Source organism: Rattus norvegicus, chromosome 13, assembly GCF_021556685.1.
Source record: "Rattus norvegicus strain SHRSP/BbbUtx chromosome 13, alternate assembly SHRSP_T2T, whole genome shotgun sequence".
In the NCBI taxonomy this organism is placed as follows: domain Eukaryota; kingdom Metazoa; phylum Chordata; class Mammalia; order Rodentia; family Muridae; genus Rattus; species Rattus norvegicus.
Genome location: NC_141546.1, coordinates 40,607,527 through 40,629,672, shown reverse-complemented (window position 1 = coordinate 40,629,672; position 22,146 = coordinate 40,607,527). Strand labels below are relative to the sequence as shown.

The following is a 22,146-nucleotide window of genomic DNA, read 5'->3' as shown; positions in this document are numbered from 1 at the left end:
CAGACACACACACACGGACATACACATACACACACACACACTAAATAAACATATGCAATCCTTAAAAGATGTTTTTTAAAAAGCATTGAGAAAGCTATATTATTAAAGCTATCTTTAAATATTGTTCATTTCAAAGTCTCAACTGGATCTTAAAGCATCAGAATCTTTTAGCTTAGAAAAACTGTGAAACACTGGCTCTAGTATGTGGAGGTCCCTGAGTGCTGGGGAATAAATACCATGACTTTAGAGTTCTGTTCTGCTCTACAGCGTCTCTATGGTTTCTTACTAGAACCTAAGTCCCTGCTTTCACTCTATAAATATAGGCACATGCGGGATAAAAGGGGCATACTTCACGTATCTTATCTTTCAAAAGGGAAGCTTCCTCAAGATTAAGGTCCGGGAATGTTAATAACATTTGCAGTTATTCTCAATAGGGCAATAGCTGCAGTCACCAGATACTTGTCACTGCGTTTGAACATGGGCCACAGAGGTGCTAAAATCTGCCAAGACTGCATGCTAAAGAGACAGGGAGAGAGAGAGAGAGAGAGAGAGAGAGAGAGAGAGAGAGAGAGAGAGAGAGAGAGAGAGAGAGAGAGAACGAGCCAGGTATGGGAGGTACATACCTGCTGTTCCGGAACTACAGGAAACTGATGCCAGAGGATTGTGAGGTGGTACACTTGGATACAAGGCAAGACCTTGTCTCAAAAAAAAAAAAAAAACCACAACCGAAACAGAAGACCGGAGGTCGTGGAGCACTTCCTCCTTCTAGCTAGATGACAAGATAAATGATGCAAGCCATTTCTAATTGGGTGCAGAAATCCCTGGGCAGTCAGCAATTAGTAGCAACACTGTGCCATTTATAATGTGTGATGTCCTTAATGCCCCATGTGCTATGTGTTACTGCGTTAAAAAGTTCTAGAAAAAAAATCTAGGTTTGAAAACAGAGCACAGGGCTGGGGAGATTGCTTGGCGTTTAATCAAGTGTAAAGACAAGATTTCAGAACCTCCGACTCGAATAAAGCCAGACGTGGTTAGTACCTTAAACATCTGTAAGCCTGGCATTCTCGCCGTGAGATGGAAGGTAGATACTGGGAAATCCCCAGAAGTTCGAAAGCCAGCCAGCCTGCAATACACAGTGAGAACAAGAGACAGTCTCAGGGTGGACGGTGAAGACCTGCAGACAAGGTGGCCCCGGGACTTCCACGTGCCTTGCCTTGGCACAGGTGTGCATGGCTGTAGTCATGGGTTCATTCCTGTGTGTGCTTATCCATCAAGATTTTATCCCAAGCAAAAAGAGACACAGCATGCTTGAATGTGCAGAAATGTCAGTTTCCTGACAATTTCACGGTCACTATGGGATGTCAGCCCACTGAGCTCAGATCACATTCTTAGGAGCTGATGGGCAGATCCTGAAGGGACTTTCTGCCTTTGATCATTGATTGACTTAAAAATGTCTATAGCCACACCAAGGGGTGGGCATTAGCCATGGGTCATCAATTTATATTGGGATGGTGGCAGTCACTTAGGACTTGTCAAACCCCATCCTCAAAGTGTCATAGTGGGCTACAGATGCTGTTGGCCTTAGAAGTGCTCTGGGAAGCATGCACAAAAATCTCTTCAAAAAATTGCTTCGAAGACTCACCAGACTATGCTTCCATAGTCTCCTGAGCTTGGAACAGGACCCAAATTAGATGCACAGCCATCCTGGGGCTGTGTTTTGCAATTCAAATACACCAGTACTTTCCATGACAGCCTCTCCAGGGGCTCCCTAGTGGTGGGGTCCTCTGAATGTTCATACATAAATGGGAATCTTTGTTCTCCGGAGCATGAAGCTAGGGGAATTTGTATAGAAAGAGGGCTGTACTAGCATGTTTAAGAACTGTGCTTTGGTGGTAAATTCAAACTTTGATGGTGAACAAAAATGTCTCTAATAAGCGGCTTTCCAAGGGGACTGGTAACTGATACAGTTAGGGTGGCAGTTTGGTGAAGCCCTATAGCTTGCCAGTCTCTCTACGTTAGCAATTGTCCATTCATTACGTGTTGGCAATGCTATGTTGGAAGAGAAGTTCTGGGGTGACTAGGAATGTACAGGAGAGGCCCCTGTTTACCTTCAGCCCAGCTGGCTTGGCCTAAACTCATTCCTTTGGCCAGTGAAGAATGTGGCTGGGCCACATGACTTCTCCTCTTCCTTATCTTGAGAATAGGTCCCAGGCAATCACGGCTCTCTTCCTTCCTCCCCCACTTCTGTTCCTTTTATTCTCAGTCTCTCCTCCTCTCTGTGGCTTTTGAAAGAGCCTTTACTGAACTGTCCTGCTGGATCCCAGGCAATTTCTCTATTCATTAATTTTATGTCACTTCAGTTCTCTGAACAGTCACTTACATTTGTAGCACTAATAAGTCCATAAAACGTAGTCAGTTTGCACCCCGGAGACACCTTTGTTCAGATGTTCAGCCTTTTGTTTCCCTCAGACAAGGTCTCCTGGAGCCCAGACTGGCCTGAAACTTATAGTCAAGCATATTCTACACTTGTAATCCTCTTGCCACAGCCTCCTAAGGGCCTGTAGGCATGAACCATCATACCTCATCTGTACAGTGCTGGGAAGAGAGCCCAGGACCTCATGCATGCTGGGCAGTCTCTCTACCAACTGAGCTATAACCCCAAGATGCTCAGCTTTAGACACAGCTGTTGAGCCAACTTTTCATGAAGCCCCATGGAGTGGCCCGTCTCTTTGGTTTACTCTCTGGCAATGCGGCCTGTCTGTGGAACTAACCTGTGTCTGAGCTGGTCCTTGAGCACAGCTCCACACAGTCAGCTCATCCTTCGGTTGCCAGCTCCTAAGGTGGCCTAGGAGAGATGCCACCTTCAGTGTTACTGTGTTGATTACCGTCTGGTTGCTGTGATCAGGTACCTGACAGAGTACCTTAAGGAAGAAAGGGTTTATTTGGGGGCTCAGTTTGAGGGTACAGTCCCTCATGGTGGGGAATCATGACAGCTGGATTTGAGGCAGCTGGTCATACTGGATCTGCAGTCAGGAGGAAGATAGAGTTGATGCTGGGGTTCATCTTACTTTCTCTAGCCTTTGTACTCATAGCGTCCTGACTTAGGATGGATCTTCTTACTTCAGTTAACCTGATTTTAAACATCCAGGAAAGTTTGTCTCCTAGTTGATTCTAGATCCTACCAAGTATTAACCATCACAGCCACTGTCTTTGGGAGCTCTGTTTCTGGACATTCTGTCTCTCCCACACAACCCTATAAGGTGAACCTTCCCATATTCTGTACCCCCGGTAAAAATGCTCAAGACTGTCTAATTTCATCTGTCTCTGAACTAGACTTCGAGGAGTGGATTTATCATTTCTTAGCTCTCACTGCCCAGTGCAGTAGACACTCAGTCTGTGTTGGGAGGAATGGATGGTGGGCACTGGGTCCTGACTAGGTTGAGCTAAATTGAATAGAGCAGGCACACCCATTCATGTCCGAGAGGTGGGATTGAATGCAGGTGATGTAATAGCTCTTGACAGGGTAGTTAAATATTGACAGGCAGTAGGAAGCACACCAAAGCTGGTCACACAGGGAAGCAAGGGCTGACAGTGCCTGTCAGATCACAGGGCTGAGGCTGAAAGTGGTTGTCGTGATCCGGGTGGCCCAGCTGAGGTGGCTCTGTGTGTATCTGTCTGTTGCTTCTGTAGAGGTAAGGTTGGAGTCGGGCTAGGGAGCTGAAGGCTGGCTAGAAACCATGGAACATAGATTCTGTACCTGTGGGTTGGCGACAGCTTGGATTCCAGATGACCTCTCTCTGGCTACCCACTCTTGTATACCTCAGCTGGTCATTACCTAAGAGATGAAACACAAATTCTTACCCAGAAGACTGGTGCTTTATTTAATGCATCCTCTGAGACATGAGTTGCTGGTGGCTTTTTCTGAATTCCTACGACAGGAATTCATCCACATGACTTCATTTGCTGGTGCACTTTGATGGTAATGATTAGAGACGTGTGCGTAGCATTCCAATTAGGAGGTCATAAACAAGTTCGCTCCTACCTGGGAGCTGTTTTACAGATTTAAAAGTTGGAAGGGGAGGGGAAAGGGAGAAGAAGACATCAGGCGACACTACAAGTGGTAATGTGGAAGGAAGGCTCACAAGGAAGGAAGGGGCAATATTGTGTGATCTAGAAAAGACAATGGAGAGAGGTGGTTTGGGTGAGCCTAGCCCTGAACTGAGATCAGGGCTGTGTGTCACGTTGATTGGGGAAAGGGCCCCATGAAATTAGAGAAAGATTTCAGTCAGCAGGTCTGGCTCAAGTGAGCCTTTTAGGAAGGAAGAGTTGATGTCCTGTTTAGAACTAAATAGTCCTGTGCAGTTAGAAGAGTAGCCAGGGAATAACTCTGTTTCATTAATTCACCAGTTGCATGTATGCATGCATGTGTTCATACATGTACATGTGCCTAAGTGTGTGTGTATGTGTCAACCTGCTTCTCCACCTTACTTCCTTGAGACAGGATCTGCTGAACCTAGAAGTGGGCTAGCATTTAGCATGTCCCAGGAATCCCCGTTTCAGTTGCCTACAATGCTGGGGTTACAGGTGTGTGCTTGCAGTCATGCCTGACTTTTTATGCAGGAGCTGGGGATTCTAACTCAGGTTCGTCTGCTTTTGCAGCAAGCATTCTTACCCACCCGCCAGCTTCATTCTTACCTGACATTTGTGAGAGGGAGAACATGACAAGTGACAAGGGACAGCAATGCGGGGAAGGGTGCCAGGTGAGGTGGTTTCTATCCAGCGAAGGCGGCTTTCTCTGTATGAACCCCGTTTCTGTTTCCCCTGGGAATTTTGTGGAGGAGACTGAGGATGGGCGGATCTGTCTAACCTTGTCAGTAGCACTTAGACACCAAGCTCTCCTATCTCATCTCCCCAAGGGATGATGATAAAACAGAGGAGGAACAGGAGAGCACCACTCCTCAGAAGTGACAGGGAATGTCAGCATTTCTGTCACAGTCCCCATCCGATGTGGAAATAAAACAAAGTGGTCTTTGGACATTTACTCTGTGAGTGTGTGTACACACACATGTATATCTGTACACATCTTCCTATGTCTACATAGGTGTGTGTGTGTGTGAGAGCTTTAGCTGTTGTTCTTCAGAACCCATCCACCTTTTCTTTGAGACAGGTCTCTTATTAACCCTGGAGCTCCCTGATCCAAGTAGACCAGATGAGAAATGCCAGTGAGCCCCAGGGATCCTCCTGTCTCCGCCTCCCCAGTGCTGAGATCATAGGCACAGGGGACCATGTTGAAGGTTGTATTTTATTTTTAATGTGGGTCTTAGGAATCAGATTCAGGTCTTCATGGGTTCCTTATGCCCGAGCCTAGGCCTAAGCCTGAGCAATCTGCTTACCCCTTGCATTCATTTCTAGTGATGTTTTCTCTGTAGAGAAATGAGACTTTGGGGCAAAGTTTTTCCTTTTTCCTTTCAGCTGGAATTAAATATGTCCTCAGCCTGAACTTACGCTGAGGGGTACAGAATTCCTCAGCTTCGTTCCTACGCTGCACCACTTAAATTATTTGTTCTATTTGTCTTTTTAAAACTCTTATTTCAAAGCTATTCATTATAAGCACATAGGGCAGCGGGCTCTTCTAATTCTGTTATTTTGGGACTTCGTGAAGAGATATTTCCCACTGAGAAGCTCAGAACTACAGAAGCCACCTTTGGGTTGGGTGAGGGAACGGTGTGAGTTGGCATATGCCACCCAGGTCTGTCTTCTATTAGGGGGAGGCTGGGAAAGGCAAGACTATAACAGAAGCCTCTCTGAAGTATGTCTCTGGATCTCGGCTCACCCAGACCCTTCTTGGAGCTACATGTGAGTGAGCCGTTCATTAAAAAGGTTCCAAGAGCCTGGCTCCTTGGTTTTGGAGGAGCTCTGAAGTCTGGATTGCAATGGATGAATATCTGGTGCCCCAGTCACTTTTCCTATTACCGCGACAGAACACCCTGAGAAAAACAGCTTAAGGAAGGAAGGGTTTGTTTGGCTCATGGTTTGAGGGTGCCCTGGCAACCATGGTGGGTCTTCCCAGGAATGGCTAATGCCAAGGAATGCCCAGGAGCCTGTCTCCTTGGTGAGTCTACCCCTCATCAAGTTGGCAGCAGATATTAAATGCCTCACCTGGGTTCTGAGTGGTTTGTTCTTCTTGGTTCTCCAAGCCAATCTAGGAGATGAAACCTATTGTCTCTTTGACAGTGAAGCCAATTGAGATTCTGGGCATGTTCAGTGGTGTCTCATAGTTGATTCGATGCGGAAGTGGAATCAGATGTCTATCCCCTAAGGGAGCTGTCAATCACGTAGCCACAGAGACAATCCCCCATACATTCACCAAAGAGAAATTTGAGGTGTGGCAGCCTCTAACAGCTCCCTCTCAGAGACTGTTGTTGTCGAGCCCAGTTTATGAGACACATAGTCTTACACTACACATGTTTGAATGAAGTGGGTATCGACATCTTTGTATGTATGTGTGTGTGTTTACATGTTTGTATGGGGAGGCACATGTATACATGTATGTGTGCATATGCATGTTGAAACCATGGGTTGACTGTTGACATTCTCTTCAGTTACTCAACATCTTACTTGTTCAGACAGATCTGACACTACATCTGAGGCTCACTGAATCAGCAAGGCTGGTTGGCCACTTAGCCCAAGGACATCCCTGTCGCATCTCCCCAGCACTGGGATTTCAGCTGAGCTCTGCTGTACCAAGCTTTGTACGTGGGTGCTGGGGTCTGAACTCAGATGGTCACCATTGCATTTGTTTTGTTCAGCAAGCCTTTTACCTATTGGCCTTTCTCTACTGCCTGGACATCTCTCCCCACCCACCCCCCCATTCTTTCTCTGGCAAATTGATCTTAAAGCTCATGACAAAAAAAAGTCTTCATGTTAAAATTTCTATAAGAAATGTGTTATCCTATCAAGTACCTGAGGCCCTTTATGGCCCTTACTAGGTGAAATCTCCCCACTTAGGTTAAACAGACTTCTCACGTCGAAGTTGGCATCTGTTTTCCATTCCCATTGATCCCCTTTCTGCTCACTTGAAATGGCTGAACAGCTGGTCTTATTCATGGTATAATGGCGCTCCCACTGTTATGGCCCACTTGACCCCTCGAGCTGGCTTTCTCTTCTCCAGGCAAAATCACACCAGGGTTGTTCCGCCTCGCTCCCAGGTCCTGCTTTCCCATCTCTTGATTTACACTGTGTTTCTCTCAGTCTTTCCACTGAAGGACCACAAGGACAATGGCTTCATCTCTGGGAGCTCACAAAGCCTGGGGCTCCCATCCCTAGCTCACTGATTAGTGTTCAGTGTCACCTCTCCGCTGGGAGAGACACCTGCCACCAATCTGGGAGTTTCTGGGCCAGTGTGGCTGACTGACCTACTGAACTTGCAAAATCAACCTGGGAAAATGGGTCAAGGGTTGATGAGTAACTGTGACATCTTAATAAGAGCCTTGCGGGCTCACCTTGCAAGACAGATGCACATGTGTTGGAGGGGGGGCAATTGGGGTTAATGAGAAATTGTCCTGTGTGACTGTTAAAAATCAGGAGCTGGCCTTCTGGGAGGATCTAATCAGAGTGCCAACTGTTGGGGGTCATTATTGGAACACAGAGGAGTCAAGTGGAAGGAAATGCCCTGTGGTCCTTACTTGAGAGAAAGAGAGAGAGAGAGAGAGAGAGAGAGAGAGAGAGAGAGAGAGCCCTTTTTATTTTGCTTTAAAATATGCTATGAGAACTAAAAGATTTATATTTATGATTCATTTCTAAAAGGATAAATTTAAAAGTGATTTTTAATTTTAAGTTGTAATTATTTTGCACTATTTATGTATGTTTTTATGTATTGTGTGTCTGTCTGTCTGTCTGTCTATCTATCTATCTATCTATCTATCTATCTATCTATCTATCTATCTATCTATCACCTGTCATGTGTATATATTCACATGCCAAAGTGCAGGTATGGAAACTAGAGGACAACTTCTGGGAGTCAGTTCTCTCCATGATAAATCATTGACTCAGGGTCCGACATATTTCTTGAATGAAGCTTTGGAGACTCTGAACTGAGTAGCAATCTTACAAACCAATAAAACAAAAAATTACCTTAGGAAAAAAAACTATACTTTGTGACCATTTCCGCACATTATCAAACTAAACTAATTTTTGTTTGTCTGTCAGATCCTTATCTGTGACTTCAGAGTAACAGTAAAGGGGACCCAGTGACTGGGACTTTTTTCTGTGTGTGCATGTGAGCAGTGAGCAGTAGACTCCTTAGTGTATGCATGGAGTCCACATCAGTGTCTCTATTTCCACCTCAGTTTTCTTTTTGAGATAGGGTCTCCATTAAGCCTGGGGCTGGCTATGTAAGTGAGGATGGCCTCCTGGCCAGAAGCCCAAAGACTTGCCTGTATTTATCTTCCTTCCTCCTGGCTGGGGTTACTCACACAGATGTGCTCTGCGCTGTGTTTGGCTTTTATGTGGGTGCATGAGGTTTTCATGCTTGTACCGCAAACACTTTACCCTCTGAGCCGACCCTAGCCCAGGGCTTCTGTTTGCTGGGGTCCTTTCCCCTAAGAGCACAGAAGACAGGTTTTCTTGTTAAAGGTACTCAGTTATCAGAAACATGAACAGGTAGCTCAGTGAGAGATAGCTCAGTGGTTAAGAAAGCTTGCAGCACAATTCTGACGCTTGGAGCTCAGATCAAAGCACCCATGTAACAAGCTGGGAGCCTAGTATCTGCACGTCTGTAACCCCAGCTCCACGGGTGTTGGGGAGACAGGATTTCTGGGGCTTGCTGGCTTCCAGCCTAGGTTAGAAAGCTTGAGTCTCTGGTTAAGTTTAGACCCTGCCTTAAAGATATAGACAGAAAGTAATAGAGGAGACCCAATGCCCTCTCTTAGCCTCTGAGGGCACAGACATACACAGCCACATGCTAATGTGCATGCACTAGTGTATGCATTACAAACACACACACACACAGAGCTAAATAAATGAAAATATCTTTTTTTTAAAGCACTGCAAATGCATGGCCTTTGTTTTCCCGGGGGAATTGATATGGTGCCTTTGTTTTTCAGAATTCGCTTCTGCTACACGAGATATAGGGCGTTTCTCATTTTCTGGATTCGGAGAGCTAGCTAATAAAAGGTGACAAGCCACTCTCCAGACAGGGTACTTTGTCTCACTGGATCCAGAGCCCCATTCAATGTATGGCACAGAGGAAGGGTCCCTGGGTGTTTATTGAGCAATAATCAACCATTGTGCCATGAGGGGGCAGAGGAAACCTGAGGATTATCAGCCAGATGAGCCCCAAGGTTGCTTAGTAGCAGAGAAAACTGTTACTGCACAGAAACTAGAAACGTTCCGTTCCAGGAGACTGCTAGGAGGGCACACACAGAACATTCTCGAAACCCAGGTGCTCCCAGGCCAGGACGTACCAGACCATTCTACTTAAAACATTTTACATCTATTGTGTTTTACTTTCTATTACATTTTAAGTTATTTCGTGTGTTTGCATGCCACAGTGCGCACGTGGAGGTCGGGGCACAACTTGTGGGAATCAGTTCTTTCCTTCTACTGGGGTCCTGCGGATCAAACTCAGACTGTGAAGCTTGGCAATAGGTACCTTTAGCCACTGAGCCTTCTCCCTGGATCTGATATCTCTCTGTTGATCATGTGTTTACATATGCATTTGTGTGGGGGGCTGCGGGGTGCAGTCAGAAGACAGCTTGTGGGAGTCAGTTTCCTCCTTCCATCCTGTGGGTCCCAGGGATCAAACTCAGGTCATCAAGCAGCATTAACCAAAGAGCCATCTCACAAGTCCAGGTGTGTGCAGCTCTGAAATGAAAACTGAAGTCGATCTATAGGCATTCAAATGAATCCACTCTTTCAACAAAACAAAACGACAGGAAACAAAACAAAACAGGAAAGAAAGAAAGAAAGAAAGGAGGCAAGGAAGGAAAGAAGGAAGAAAGAAAGAAAGAAAGAAAGAAAGAAAGAAAGAAAGAAAGAAAGAAAGAAAGAAAAGGAAGGCCAGTTGTTCTTTAAAGCTTCATAAGGAGAACTGTGGTAATAGGAGCCATTATTTGCCTCCTATTTGACAGTTTTTGCCAGTGTTTGAATATGAGGTAAAAATACTGGTTCAGGCTGTATTTTGTGGGGGTTGGAGTTTAGCTTAATTACGGTATCTGCAATTTACCAGCATGTTCTGCAGCCCCCCTGGTCAATGGAACCCCTGGTGACCAAACACACTTGTTTAAAGTAAGAGGCAGAGGCCCTTTGACCTTTGAATATGCTATCTGAGAGAGTTATGGTCATCTGGCTCCCTAGATGACCCGGGCCTGCAGCTGCTCTGCCAGCTGGCCGTCACACGCTTGCAGCAGAAAACTTGGAGGGGACTCAGCCTCACCAGATGCCTTATCTCAGAGTCCAGCTGATGCCCCACACAGAGCGAGCAGATTCTGTGCTTTGTATATGGTGACCTGATTCAAGCGCTAGACATGGTTCTTTTAATAGAATCCAGGGAAGGACCTTATATCTGTGCTTTGCAAAGGCACGAGCTGTGGTCAGTCAGATCAGTGGTGACAGCTGGAAGGCAGACTGCAGCACTTCGTAAGGAACTCCAGGTGTACAATCTCTTTTTTGAAATGTATGTATGTATGTATGTATGTATGTATGTATGTATGTATGTATGTATGCTTGTCTGTCTGTGTGTAGATGTCTGAGGACATATTGAGGAGTCATTCTTGTCTTTTAACATATGTGTGTGGCCTGGGGATTGAACTCAGGTAAGTCCTCAGGCTTGGTGACAGGCCCTTTTGCCCACTGAGCTATCTTTCCAGCCCCATACTTGACATTTTCAGGCAATGATCGGGCACAAATGGTTCCTACTTCTGCAGCAGGAACCAGGGCAGAATTAGAGGGATTGAATTAATCCATGTAACCAATGAGAGTCACTCCGAGGACAATGGGCAGAAACAGCTTGGGCTGTGTATTTATTGATTTGTAGAACAGCTCAGAGCAGAGCAGGCACACTGTAGGTTAAAGTTCAATGCCAGGGGAAACTAGACAATCCTATGTGTGGGTGGGGTCACTAGCCGGTGCCTGCATCTGCTCCTGAAGTGAAATGCCAGTTAGCCATCCTGGGAAGTTAACTTCTGTCTTAAAGAATATGTAAAAATATATTTGTTTACTTACCCAGTTTTACAGTTATAAAATTTCACCTCTAACAGTTCTTATTGAAAAAATAATCTATGTACGCTATAGAATTTCAAGGCCGGGTATTATTAAAATGACCTCACCAGAGGCTGGGTAAGTACTTGCCACACAAGTATGAGTCCCCAGAACCATGTAAAAGCTAGTTGCGGTAGTACACATGTGTGACACTAGTGTTCCTACAGCAGGTGGGGAGATGGAGACAGGAGAATCCCTGGAAGCTCAAGGCTTGCCAGCTAGAGTATGTTGCAGAGGACAACTAAGAGACCCTGATCACAAGCAATGTGAAAGTGAGGACACAGCCCAGAGGGTGTGTACCACAAGTGTGCGCTCAGAGCATGTGAGCCCTACATCCATAGAAATATGCACATGTGTGCGCGCACACACACACACACACACACACACACACACACACACACACACACACACACTAAATAAAAAAACGTGGACTAAGCCTGGAGTGGAAACTGTGTAAATGTGGCATTCTGGGCTCTGTGGTTGGGAGGCTAGAGCCATATATTGGATGGATTAAATGCCGTATAAACAGCAGACCTAAATAAAGAAGTTGGTTTTCATAGTGTATTTTTATTTTATTCAGCTTGTCAAGAAATGAACTGAATCCATCCCCCTGCATCCCTCTGCTTTTGTCCTTTGCTGCTCAGTGGTAATGGGGACACAGGGCGGCCCCTGGGGCAAATGATTCCACTTGAGTTATTTACTATGTGGAAATGAAAGGGAACAGATTTCTGACATGAAAAGTGCTTTGATCTCAGAAAATGAAAAGCCAAGCTGTTTAGAGTGACACCTCAGTGTGAGTCACAGGGGTGCATGCATACAGATCACCAATGGGGTCAATGGGTCTGCAGGACTCCTGCTTGTATCTACTAGGCTTAGTGTGATTCCTGCTTCATAAATAATGTCAGGAGGTTTGTGTGTGTGTGTATGTGTGTGTGTGTGTGTGTGTGTGTGTGTGTGTGTATAGTGTAATGTGTGTATGGTGTGGTGTGTGTGTGAGTGTGTGTATGTGTGTGTGTGTGGTATGGTGTATGTATGTGATATGTATGTGTGTAGTATGTTTGTGGTCTGTGTGTGTGGGGTATGTATGTAATATGTATGTGTGTAGTATGTTTGTGGTCTGTGTGTGTGGGGTATGTATGTAATATGTATGTGTGTAGTATGTTTGTGGTGCGTATATATGTGGTATGTGTGTGTGTGGTATATGTATATGTGGTATGTGTGGTGTGTATGTGTGAGTGGTATATGTATGTGGTATGTGTGTATATATGTGGTATGTGTGTATATGTGTGGTATTTGTGTGTATGTGTGGCATGTGTGTATGTGTTGTATGTGTGTGTGTATGTGGTATGTGTGTATGTGTGGTATGTGTATGTGTGCTACATGTGTGTATGTGGTATGTGTGTATGTGTTGTGTGTATATGTGGGATGTATGTGTATGTGGTATGTGTGTATGTGGGATATGTGTATATGTGGTGTGTGTGTATGTGGGATATGTGTGAGTGTCTGTGTGTAAGTGTGTGTGTAACTTTTAAGAGCTTAGTATATTTTATGTGGCTCCTAAATTATGATGAAATTATAAAAAAGGTCATGACATTGAGAAGAACATTGATCTTTCTTGGAAGCCACCCAAAGTAGTTCTGCTACCATAGATGATTCTTAATGATACCCATCCATTATGTCTAAGTCCCAAGGGTACCAGGATTGACATATGTCCTTGAATTCTTATTCACCATACAGTGCTCAATTCCAGACAAATTGCCCAAACTTAGATGGCCTCTGTGGTCACCAAGTCTTCAATTCTACCACTTTAAATGAATGGCAGTCTAGTGTCTGTTGGAGCCTGCCAGGTAATGTACATGGTGAAATTAGCCAGGTGGAGAAGGGCAACATGGAGATTGTGGGGATCACGATGCCTGCCTCAGGGACTCAGGCCTTTATCTGCTTCTGTAACCAGAGTTGTCAAGGCCAGAGTCTGGGCTCTGACAGCCCTGTCTTCAGTAGCCAGTGAAACAGACAGCATCAGTGAAGGGCAGAGAAAGGAGTATGCAACCAATGCATCCTCACTGGGAAGAGAAGCCAAGGGGCTCACCATGGCTATCTCCAGCCTGAGACTTAGGTTTAAATGGAGGGCACTCTATGTGAAGAGCTGAGCAGTCCTGGTCAAGGTTTGGCTCTACCCATCACTGTCCCATCATGGCCTGCTCCACCCCCAACCCCCTGCAAGTTCCTCTGACAAGTTGTTCCTCCTCTGGCTGGCCCTTCTCCTAGCATGAGATTGCTGGCGTGGGGGATTCCCATTTCTTGAGGTTCATTGTTTCAGTAGTCTGATTGTCAGAGTGAGGATCCAGGAGTGAGGTTTATTCAGAGGGCCCCATTCCCGCCAAGAGGGATAAAACCTGGGCGGCAGATACAGCCTGCCTTGTTGTTGTTTCCTGGACACCCCGCGTCTTCCATTTTGAATGGCCCCCACCTTAGGCCTGTCCTCCGGTATGTTCATCTCCTCATCCTGCTATCCGTCTCTGCTCCTAGATCTCTTCCACCTGCTCAACTCCGCCCGTGTCCTCAGACAGCCTGACTCTGCCTCAGCCCTGCCTGGCATCACAAGCTTCCCGAATATACTCTCGTCTCAGTTCCCTTTCTTCCCCTGAAGCCAAAGCATTTATTTTAAGCTACTCAGCCTTTAGGGGCACCAAATTTCTTCATTGCAAATCTTCATTCCATGGGTGTCTAGGCAGGGTTCTCAGGTGGTAGCCAACTTCGTACACATGGGGACCATCATTGTATCCACGGGTACCACAGACTCTGAAACTGTTGGGAACTGGTGCCGCTGCTAGTCTGTGGACTACAGATGGCTCACCCTTTAAGAACACTTGCCGCTCTTGCAGGGAACCTGAGTTCAGTTCTCAGTCCATCTGTTAGGCAGCTCGCTACTACCTGGACTCCAGCTCCAGAGATTCTGACACCCAGTTCTGGCCTCTACAGGTACCCATAGGCTTGCATACATGTGCGCGCGCGTACACACACACACACACACACACACACACACACACACACACAATCTCTCTCTCTCTCTCTCTCTCTCTCTCTCTCTCTCTCTCTCTCTTTCTCTCTCCTGTACATAATGAAGAATAGAAAAAAATCTTTGAAATTGTTGGCTTTCTAGTTACACTGATGAGTGTTGGTCTCATTGGTAAAGTTTAGCACGTTAAGTCTTTGACTGATACGGCTTAGTTCCGTACAGTTTAGGGATAATCACTGTTGTTGTATAAACAAGGACTGGGAGTCTAGGAAGGGTTGGCCTGCCCCTACAGGGGCGGCACCTCAATCTAAATTCCTGTGCATCCTCTGCCATGGGCTCTGCTGCAGAGAATTTTAATTCCTGACTAAAACGGGTAACAAACTTAAGCCCCTGAGATGTTTGCTCTCTACCTTTCATAAAAAGCAGTGGGTGGGGAACTGGAAAGACAGACAGACAGACAGCCCTTCCCCTGAGGTTGTACAACAGGAAATGAGGGACGTTCTTTATGCCTGCTTGCCAGAGCATGCTTATTTAATAAATGTTTACATATGAGCAGGGAGATCTGGCCCAAGGTTTGCTTTCGTGACATCCAGTACCAAGGTCAGACTTCCGTGTCGTTCCCTCATGTCTAAAAGGACAGATGCAGGGCTGGCCTCTGGGCCTTGGCTCTGTGGAGCATTTGGTTTCAAGAGGGATTCCTGATATCAGCTTTTGCAGTGGGAGCGGCTCACCAGAGCCAATAGTTATTTCTCAGCCATGGCTCTGCCCCTCAGCTGTGGCTGTGCTGTGTCCCCACTGGGCTTGGCCCGGCTGGGCTTCATGCCAGGCTGCTGTGTAGGGTAGGGTCTACTTCTGATCTTATCTCAGAGGTCAGATTCTGTAATAGTCGAAGCAGCTACTGGGCATGTTTGTCTCCTGACAGGCTGAAGCTCAAAATGGGCAGGCAAAAGGCTTTGTCTGTGACACCAGTGTGGGTGACACTGTATGAGTTACTTCTATCATTGCTGCAGTCAGAGTCTGACAGGAAGAATCTTAACGGACGGAGGGTTTGTTTGGCTTACAGTTGTAGGGGATACGGTTAGTTCATCATTGGAGACAGGCATAGTGGCAGGGGTGTGAGGCAGCCGGCCACACGGCGTCTACCATCGGAAGCAGAGAGAGGTGAATGCTGTTTCTCAGCTCCCTTTCTGTTTTCTGTTGTGAGACCACACCTGATACACTGGTGCTTCCCACACTCAGGATGGGTCTTCCCACCTCAATAAACGCAGACTAGAAAATCCCTTACCGGCACGCTTACAGATGTCTTCCCGGTGACTGGAGTTCCTAACTAAGTAGTGTGAATCACTGTACGGTTTTGAGAGGAGAGCGAGTCAATGCCTAGGGAATAAGTATCGGCCTTGAGGGTTTTATAGTTTCAGAGAGGAGAGCTGGTGTCAGCTGCAGAAGGCATGTAGTGTACACAAGCAATCAGAGAGGACAGGGGAGGAAGGAGAGAAAATGCAACTTCCATCAGCATCGATGAAGAAACATTCCCAAACCCCCAAGGATCCCTGCATCCCAGTATGCACACGTCGCTTACGGCCAATAACTTGTGCACGTCCTCCAAAGTCCTCTTAGTGATCCTGGATTACTCAAATGTGCAATGCGATACACATGTTATATAAGTAACCATTAGCGAGTATAGCTTAGGATATAAGAGGGAGAAAAGCGCTCTTGAAGCGTAGTACGGGTGTGACTTCTGAGTATTTTTATTTTTAAAGATTAATTTTTAAAGTTTATGTCTACACATCTGTACATGTGGATGAAGATACCCACAATGACCAAGGGCGCTGGGTCCTCCTGGAACTGGGGTTACAGGCATTGATGATCCACCCAGTGTGGGTGCTGGGAATTTCGCTGCTCTGGGCTGCCAAGCTCTCTCTCCAGACCTGTGTGAATGTGTTCAATCAGTAGCAGCTGTAACAGCCATTCCTGCAGAGGGCTCTCTCATAAAAACAAAGACATGGCATAGGGATTTAGCTCAGTGGTGGTAGCAAACACAGACGCCGTCCCTGGGTTCCATCCCCAGGCATGAAAAAAAAAAAAAAAAAAGCAAAATGAAACAAATACAGAATCACTGCCAATCAAACTCTACTAAAGGGGTCGTGATATTTGATCCATTGTTCTGTGGTGGCCCATACAGCTTAGAGGACAAATCGAGGCTTCCGCTTCTCCCTTTGGGGCGTGTGTTTGGCCATCGCTCAACAGCGAGATGAAGGGAAATAGGTCAGTTGAGCAGACCCTGGCCCTAGCCTCGAGTGCTTCCCATATCACTCAGGTTTTCTGGGCCCTCAGGTTTTTTAATTTGTGAGATAAAAGAAGCAGCCCACAAAGCCTCTGGACTAAAGGCAAGTGACAGATGGGGCCTTGGCATTAGGAGACTCTGCCCACCACCACCATATTACTGGCTTACCCCTTTTGCCTTTTCCTGTCTAAACACATATAAAATTAAGTTCACTTGCATTTGCATACAAAAACCTTGCTTTTAATTCTAGCTCAATGCTAGGTTTTCCCTCCTCCGTCTTCAGGATTTCAGGCTGACCAAGGACCTGGGCATTCGTTGTAACACTGCACTTGGTGCTGTTTTACACACAGTACTTTATTAGTTTTGCTAGTGGTTGCCTCATTTTGACACAGATTTCAAAATGACCAGTGGACGACCTCCAGGGACATTTATTCACAGCATTGAACTCCACTGAGAAGGTCTAAGCTCAGCTTGTGAAGTGGGCGGCACACTTACTGCCTGGGGTGGAGGGGTGTGTTCAGCGGCTTCTCCACTAACTCACCCACCCCCTCGGTACTCATCTTCCTTGGCTTGCCTAATTGTTTTGAATGCTGTGGTAAATGGATTATTCTTAAATGGAAGCCTGGGCAAATCTGGTTTGGACTACAAATCACTCAAGGATTTAAAAGAAGCCAACAGAAGGGACTAGGATTAGTTTGTTTGTTCTGTTTTCAAATTGTGTATAGATAAGTCCCGAGAGAGAGCCATACAGTTATCCTGAGAGCAAACAACATTTCTGGGTTTCTAAGAAAACGTGAAATGTCTTCCCTTTTGGGCAGGCAAACACAAGAGCCCCTTTCCATGCAAGTTCAGACTGGAGTTCCTGAGCCTTCAGTTCATCTGGAATACACGCAGATGAGGATTCCTTCTTGGGCCATGCCCCTCTACGCCTCACAGAAGTAGCAAGAGTCTACCTCTTTGGCAAGATAGATGAAGCTACAGTGAAAGGTAGAATCAAAACGAAGTTCCTCACCCGAGATAATGTTCTCCATGCCAACTTAGGGATCTCCAAGTTGTCAGTTTAACGCCTATCAAAATAGTACTATAAAGAAATATGAAGTGACAGAAAATGGGTGGAACTGGAAATTATTGAATCTATTGAGGTGAGCGGTCTAGGAATAGAAGCAGTGCCTCTCCTCTGCCTTATGTGGGTAGAAGTCAGGACACTAGACATGGGCCCCTAAGAGAAAAAGGCTTTAAAGAGAAAGGTATGGAGGGTAATTGAACATACATGATCTTAGAGCGTAAGAGGAAATACTGGGGATAGAACAGGAGCTTGGATGGAGGCATGGAGAGGAGAGAATGGGGCATGGTTAGGTCAGAGAAGACTTAACTATATCTAAAAGTGACCCAAAGAGACCTTCTACATTGGTTTCATATTGAAGAGGCTGAGGGCCTGGTAGCTCCTTAGTCCATGAGGCTACAAGCCTCAGTGGTCCCTGAAGGCCTGGTGGGGGCCTCGAGTGCTGTCCATGTCGGAAGCCTGAAGAAGCTGGATTCTGGTGTCGGTCAAGTACAGTGTAGCGGTGGAAGCAATAACAGGGTAGATGGACCTGCCAGCAAGAAGTGACATTGGTGAGGGGAAAAGCAAAGCTTCTCCCTCTGACTTCTTATCATCTTGGCTGCCACAAAGAAAAGTTGCCACCGGGTTTAGGGTGATAGTTTGGTCAAGAAAACACCTCACAGGTGTGTCTATGGCCTAGCTCTCACTTAGTTCCTGATCTCATCAAGTTGGCAACCAAGATTAACCAGTATACCCATGTTTTCTGTTGTGACAAGGAAAAACTTAAGAAAGCACCTGCTAATCACTCACTCACCCACTTACTCATTCATTCACTTATTCATTCACAGTCGTGCAGCCAGCACTGTAGCAGGATGGGTACGTGTTCCCACTCTGTGACACGCATTGAGGCCCCAATGCACAGAACAGGCACGGCTTGTCTTCACAGTAGCTACTGTAGTGATGAGGAGACAGGCTTGCAAAGATGAGAGGAGGCCCTTCCTGGTAGAGGGAAAGACAGAACCACTGAGGCTAGAACAGGCTTCGCTGGTTAGAAATCAGATGCCAGGGAGAGTGGGTTCTAGCAACCAAAACGAAGGGAATTTGTGAGAGATGAATTCAGAAGAATAATCCTTTAGAGTTCACACATTCTGGTTTTGTGGATGTGCCCATGTCCCTCTCCTCTCACCTCCTTTCTTCTCTCCCTGTCCCCCATTCATGCCTGAGGCTTTCCCTCCTGGACACAGCCTCAGTATGTACTAGTCTGCTCAAGCTGGTCTTGAACTTCCCAACATCCCCCAAGACAGGAATCTCAACAACCTGATTCCTTCCCCGGCTGACGTGTGAAATGGTTCAGGAGTCCTGGATCCTGGAGGAGTAGGTCGTCCCAGGCACTTCTGGCTAGCATCTGACGGCCACAGGCTAGTAATAGTCTCTCCAGAGGACTGTCTCCCAACAACTGTCCCAGGTCACCTGGTCTCCTGCAATGAGGGGTTGTGACCTCTGAGACTCACTCTGAAAATATTTCAATATGTATAAAACACATTTTTTAAAATCCCTTCCTTGGCTGCTGGACATCCAAGACAACAGAGATCCCAAATGGAAGGAAGCAGCAGCCACTCCCACGCAGACAAACACATTGCCATAACGCAGATCACGAGGTATAGATTCTGTGCTTAGGCCACAACCCTAAGTACTTCCTGTTCTTTTGCGTTGCATCCGTGCGTGTTCTGGATACACGCAGCCTCACTTCAGACTCCTTCATCTAACACTTCAAAAGCACCGTTTCCCTCTTGCTTCCTTCCAGGTTTATGTTCGACTAGGCAGACTGGAAGGTGAGATCTTACTTTACACAATGTGCAATCCCCAGAGGAGTGAGGGAAACAGGGGTGCAAATGGCTAGGGCCCCTGTGCCTAGGGGGAAGTGGGTATAGGATTCCTAGGTGCTGAGGAGAGATGAGGAACACAGAATACGGCTGCTGACTGATGGTTGGTGGCTTAGGCCCATCCTAGGGCGGTAGCAGGTGTGTGCTTGCTTTCTCTCTGTGTCTCTGTCTGTCTGTCTGTCTGTCTCCTGTCTGCACACATACATGACATCACATCAGCTGTGGAACCCTATTGACTGCCCAGCTACATGGCATGTGTTGGTGAGGAATTTGTCCTGTTTATGATGACAGCTGTTATCAGCCTGGGGTTCATACCATTACATCAATGCGTGGGGACTTTCCTAAAAAAATCTAAAACAGATCCCATGACTGTGAAATATAGTCATTCGAATTGATATTCTTACATTAAACACCAGACATCCATGCTTTTTACAAACGCAATAAAACATTGGTGGCTAGACTAAATACATTCACCAACACTTACAAGAAAAAAAATTTAACAGCAGGTGGTCCTGCGTAACTGCCACAGGCTGTTTACACTTATGATATGCTAGTTACGGCAAATTTAAGCCAATTTCTATGTGTTTTAATACTACGGGACTAACAGTTATAACCAGTAACCAGTGATCTGTGTGGTATTTAGTTATTCAGTAATTATTTCTTTTATAAGAACGAGTGCCTTAACCTTAATGGATTTACACTGACATTGACTCAGGAATGAGTTTTTCCCACTTGGCTTTATTATTCCCCTGCAGGCTACTGGGGGGAACCCTTGCTCCATTGTCAGTTTCCTTTGGTGGCCTCTGACATGACTTAGCGTGTAGATAACCACAATTCCTATTTTATCTCTTCCTCTTTCTCCTGCTCGTCCTCTTTTTTCTCCTCTCTCTCTCTCTTCCTTGTCCTCTCTTCCCTGTCTCTGTCCTCATGGAGTCTCCCCTAACGATTCTTGGTAAGTGCATACATTCATGCACATGCACACAGAATATATGTGGGTGTGTATGAGCAAGTAAACATTACTTTAAGAATTCTGGGCCAGTGAGTTATTCAGCGGCTAAAGGAGCTTGCCGCCAAGACTATTGACCTGAGTTCAAGCCTTGGGATCCATGTGGTGGAAGGAGAGAACCATTTTCTACAAGTTGTTCTCTGGCGCCTGCACACACACACCACGATATGCACCCTCCCAAAAATCACTATATTGATTTTCTTTAAAACTTAAGAATACAGAGTAATAAAGATTGAGGTTAAAATGGAAAGACTTTTGTTGGCCAAAAATGTGTTTGTGTTGACCTATAGGATAAGAGACCAGCTTTATATATTTACGTAGCAATTTAATAGGAGACAAAAATGTGGTCCGTATGAATGGGGCTTTTCTGCTTTGCACTGGCATGGCTTCATGTGTAAACTGACCAGTTTTCACAGTTACTTAGGTCTATTTAAATTGGGAGAACTTCTGACAACCCCCTGAATCCGTCCTTCTTCATTAATTTTAATACACAAAAGTCTATACTGAGCTGCCTGGTAAGAAACAGAGCCGGTGCCCGTTACTTGAAAGCCTGTTGAGTAAATGGAATTAGTTCTCCTGCGGACGTTTCTAAATATTACGGCACGTTTCACAGCTGCCCCTTTAATAATGTGCTAACGGGACTTCTCCTCAGTGGAAACATTAGGAGAAAGAGTTGTGAGTCATGTAAAATGCTCAAAAGAAAACCCCTGGGTAGGCTTTCCAGTGTAGGCACAAGATTGTGTGTGTGTGTGTGTGTGTGTGTGTGTGTGTGTGTGTGTGTTAATATGAGTGTGCACACATGCCTATGGGTACATGTGTGACTGTGAAGGCCAGCGGTTGATGTTTGGAGTCGTCTTCAGTTGGTCTCCATCATTGTTTGTTTGTTTGTTTTTCGTTTGCTTAGTTGGTTGGGTTTGTTTGGTGGCAGCGTTTCTGCTGAGACCTGGGCTCAGCTGATTGGCTATACTGGCTGGCCAGTGAGCTCCCAGAATCTGCCTGTCTCTGCTCTCCTGCCTCCAGTCTTGGGTATACAGATGTGTACCATTATGCAGTTTTATGTAGATGCTGGACATCCTGCTTGCCCAGAGAAACTGTTGTGACCTTTCTGCCTCCCTGGCTCACATAGAGAATTGTAAACTCCTGGACCACATCAGGACACATCACCTCAACCTTTAGTAGCAGCAATCTCTTTTGCTCTGCTTTGACCGCATCTTCCAGTGATGAAGCTGTCATTCAATTTTAGTGACCATGTTAAGCCTTCTCCTACCTCAGAGCTCCCCATAACCCTTCTCCCCTGAAGAAACCAGCCCTCCCTTTTTCCATCTCCCAAAGTATCCACTGCTTCTCCTGTAGCGTACGGAGTTGCGATTATATGGAGCAGAAACTCACTCTGCTAGCTCAAATTCAGAATGAGGGCAAGTGGTCTCCAGGCTCCAGGGCTCCCCCATAGCCAATGCAATGTGGAGTTGCCTTGTGGTAACAGACAAGGCCATCTCTGGGAATCCTTTTCTTTCTCCAGTGTCTGTCCCTTCATCTGTTCACCATTCTTCCTCTCCCCCTCCTTCCTTTGCTCTCTAAAGGTAGCTTCTCTACAATGATCTGCTGTGACTTGCTTCTAAAACATACTCCCATGGGCTCGTATTTGAAATGGTC

General features: G+C 46.0%; 1 protein-coding gene across 5 annotated transcripts in view; it reads left to right on the top strand.

Moving 5' to 3' along the window:
- The window catches only part of Nckap5 (NCK-associated protein 5), a 901,285-nt gene that overhangs the window by 200,692 nt on the left and 678,447 nt on the right, over positions 1–22,146 (top strand). Inside the window, exon 1 of one of the 5 annotated variants that reach the window (XM_087581940.1) lies at positions 3,526–3,692. The exons of 3 other annotated variants lie outside the window; for them this stretch is intronic. The gene's annotated coding sequence lies outside the window, so the exon portion shown is untranslated. Of the gene's footprint in view, positions 1–3,525; positions 3,693–22,146 lie in introns of those variants that run through there. One more of the 5 variants, XM_087581943.1, reaches the window with a different exon arrangement.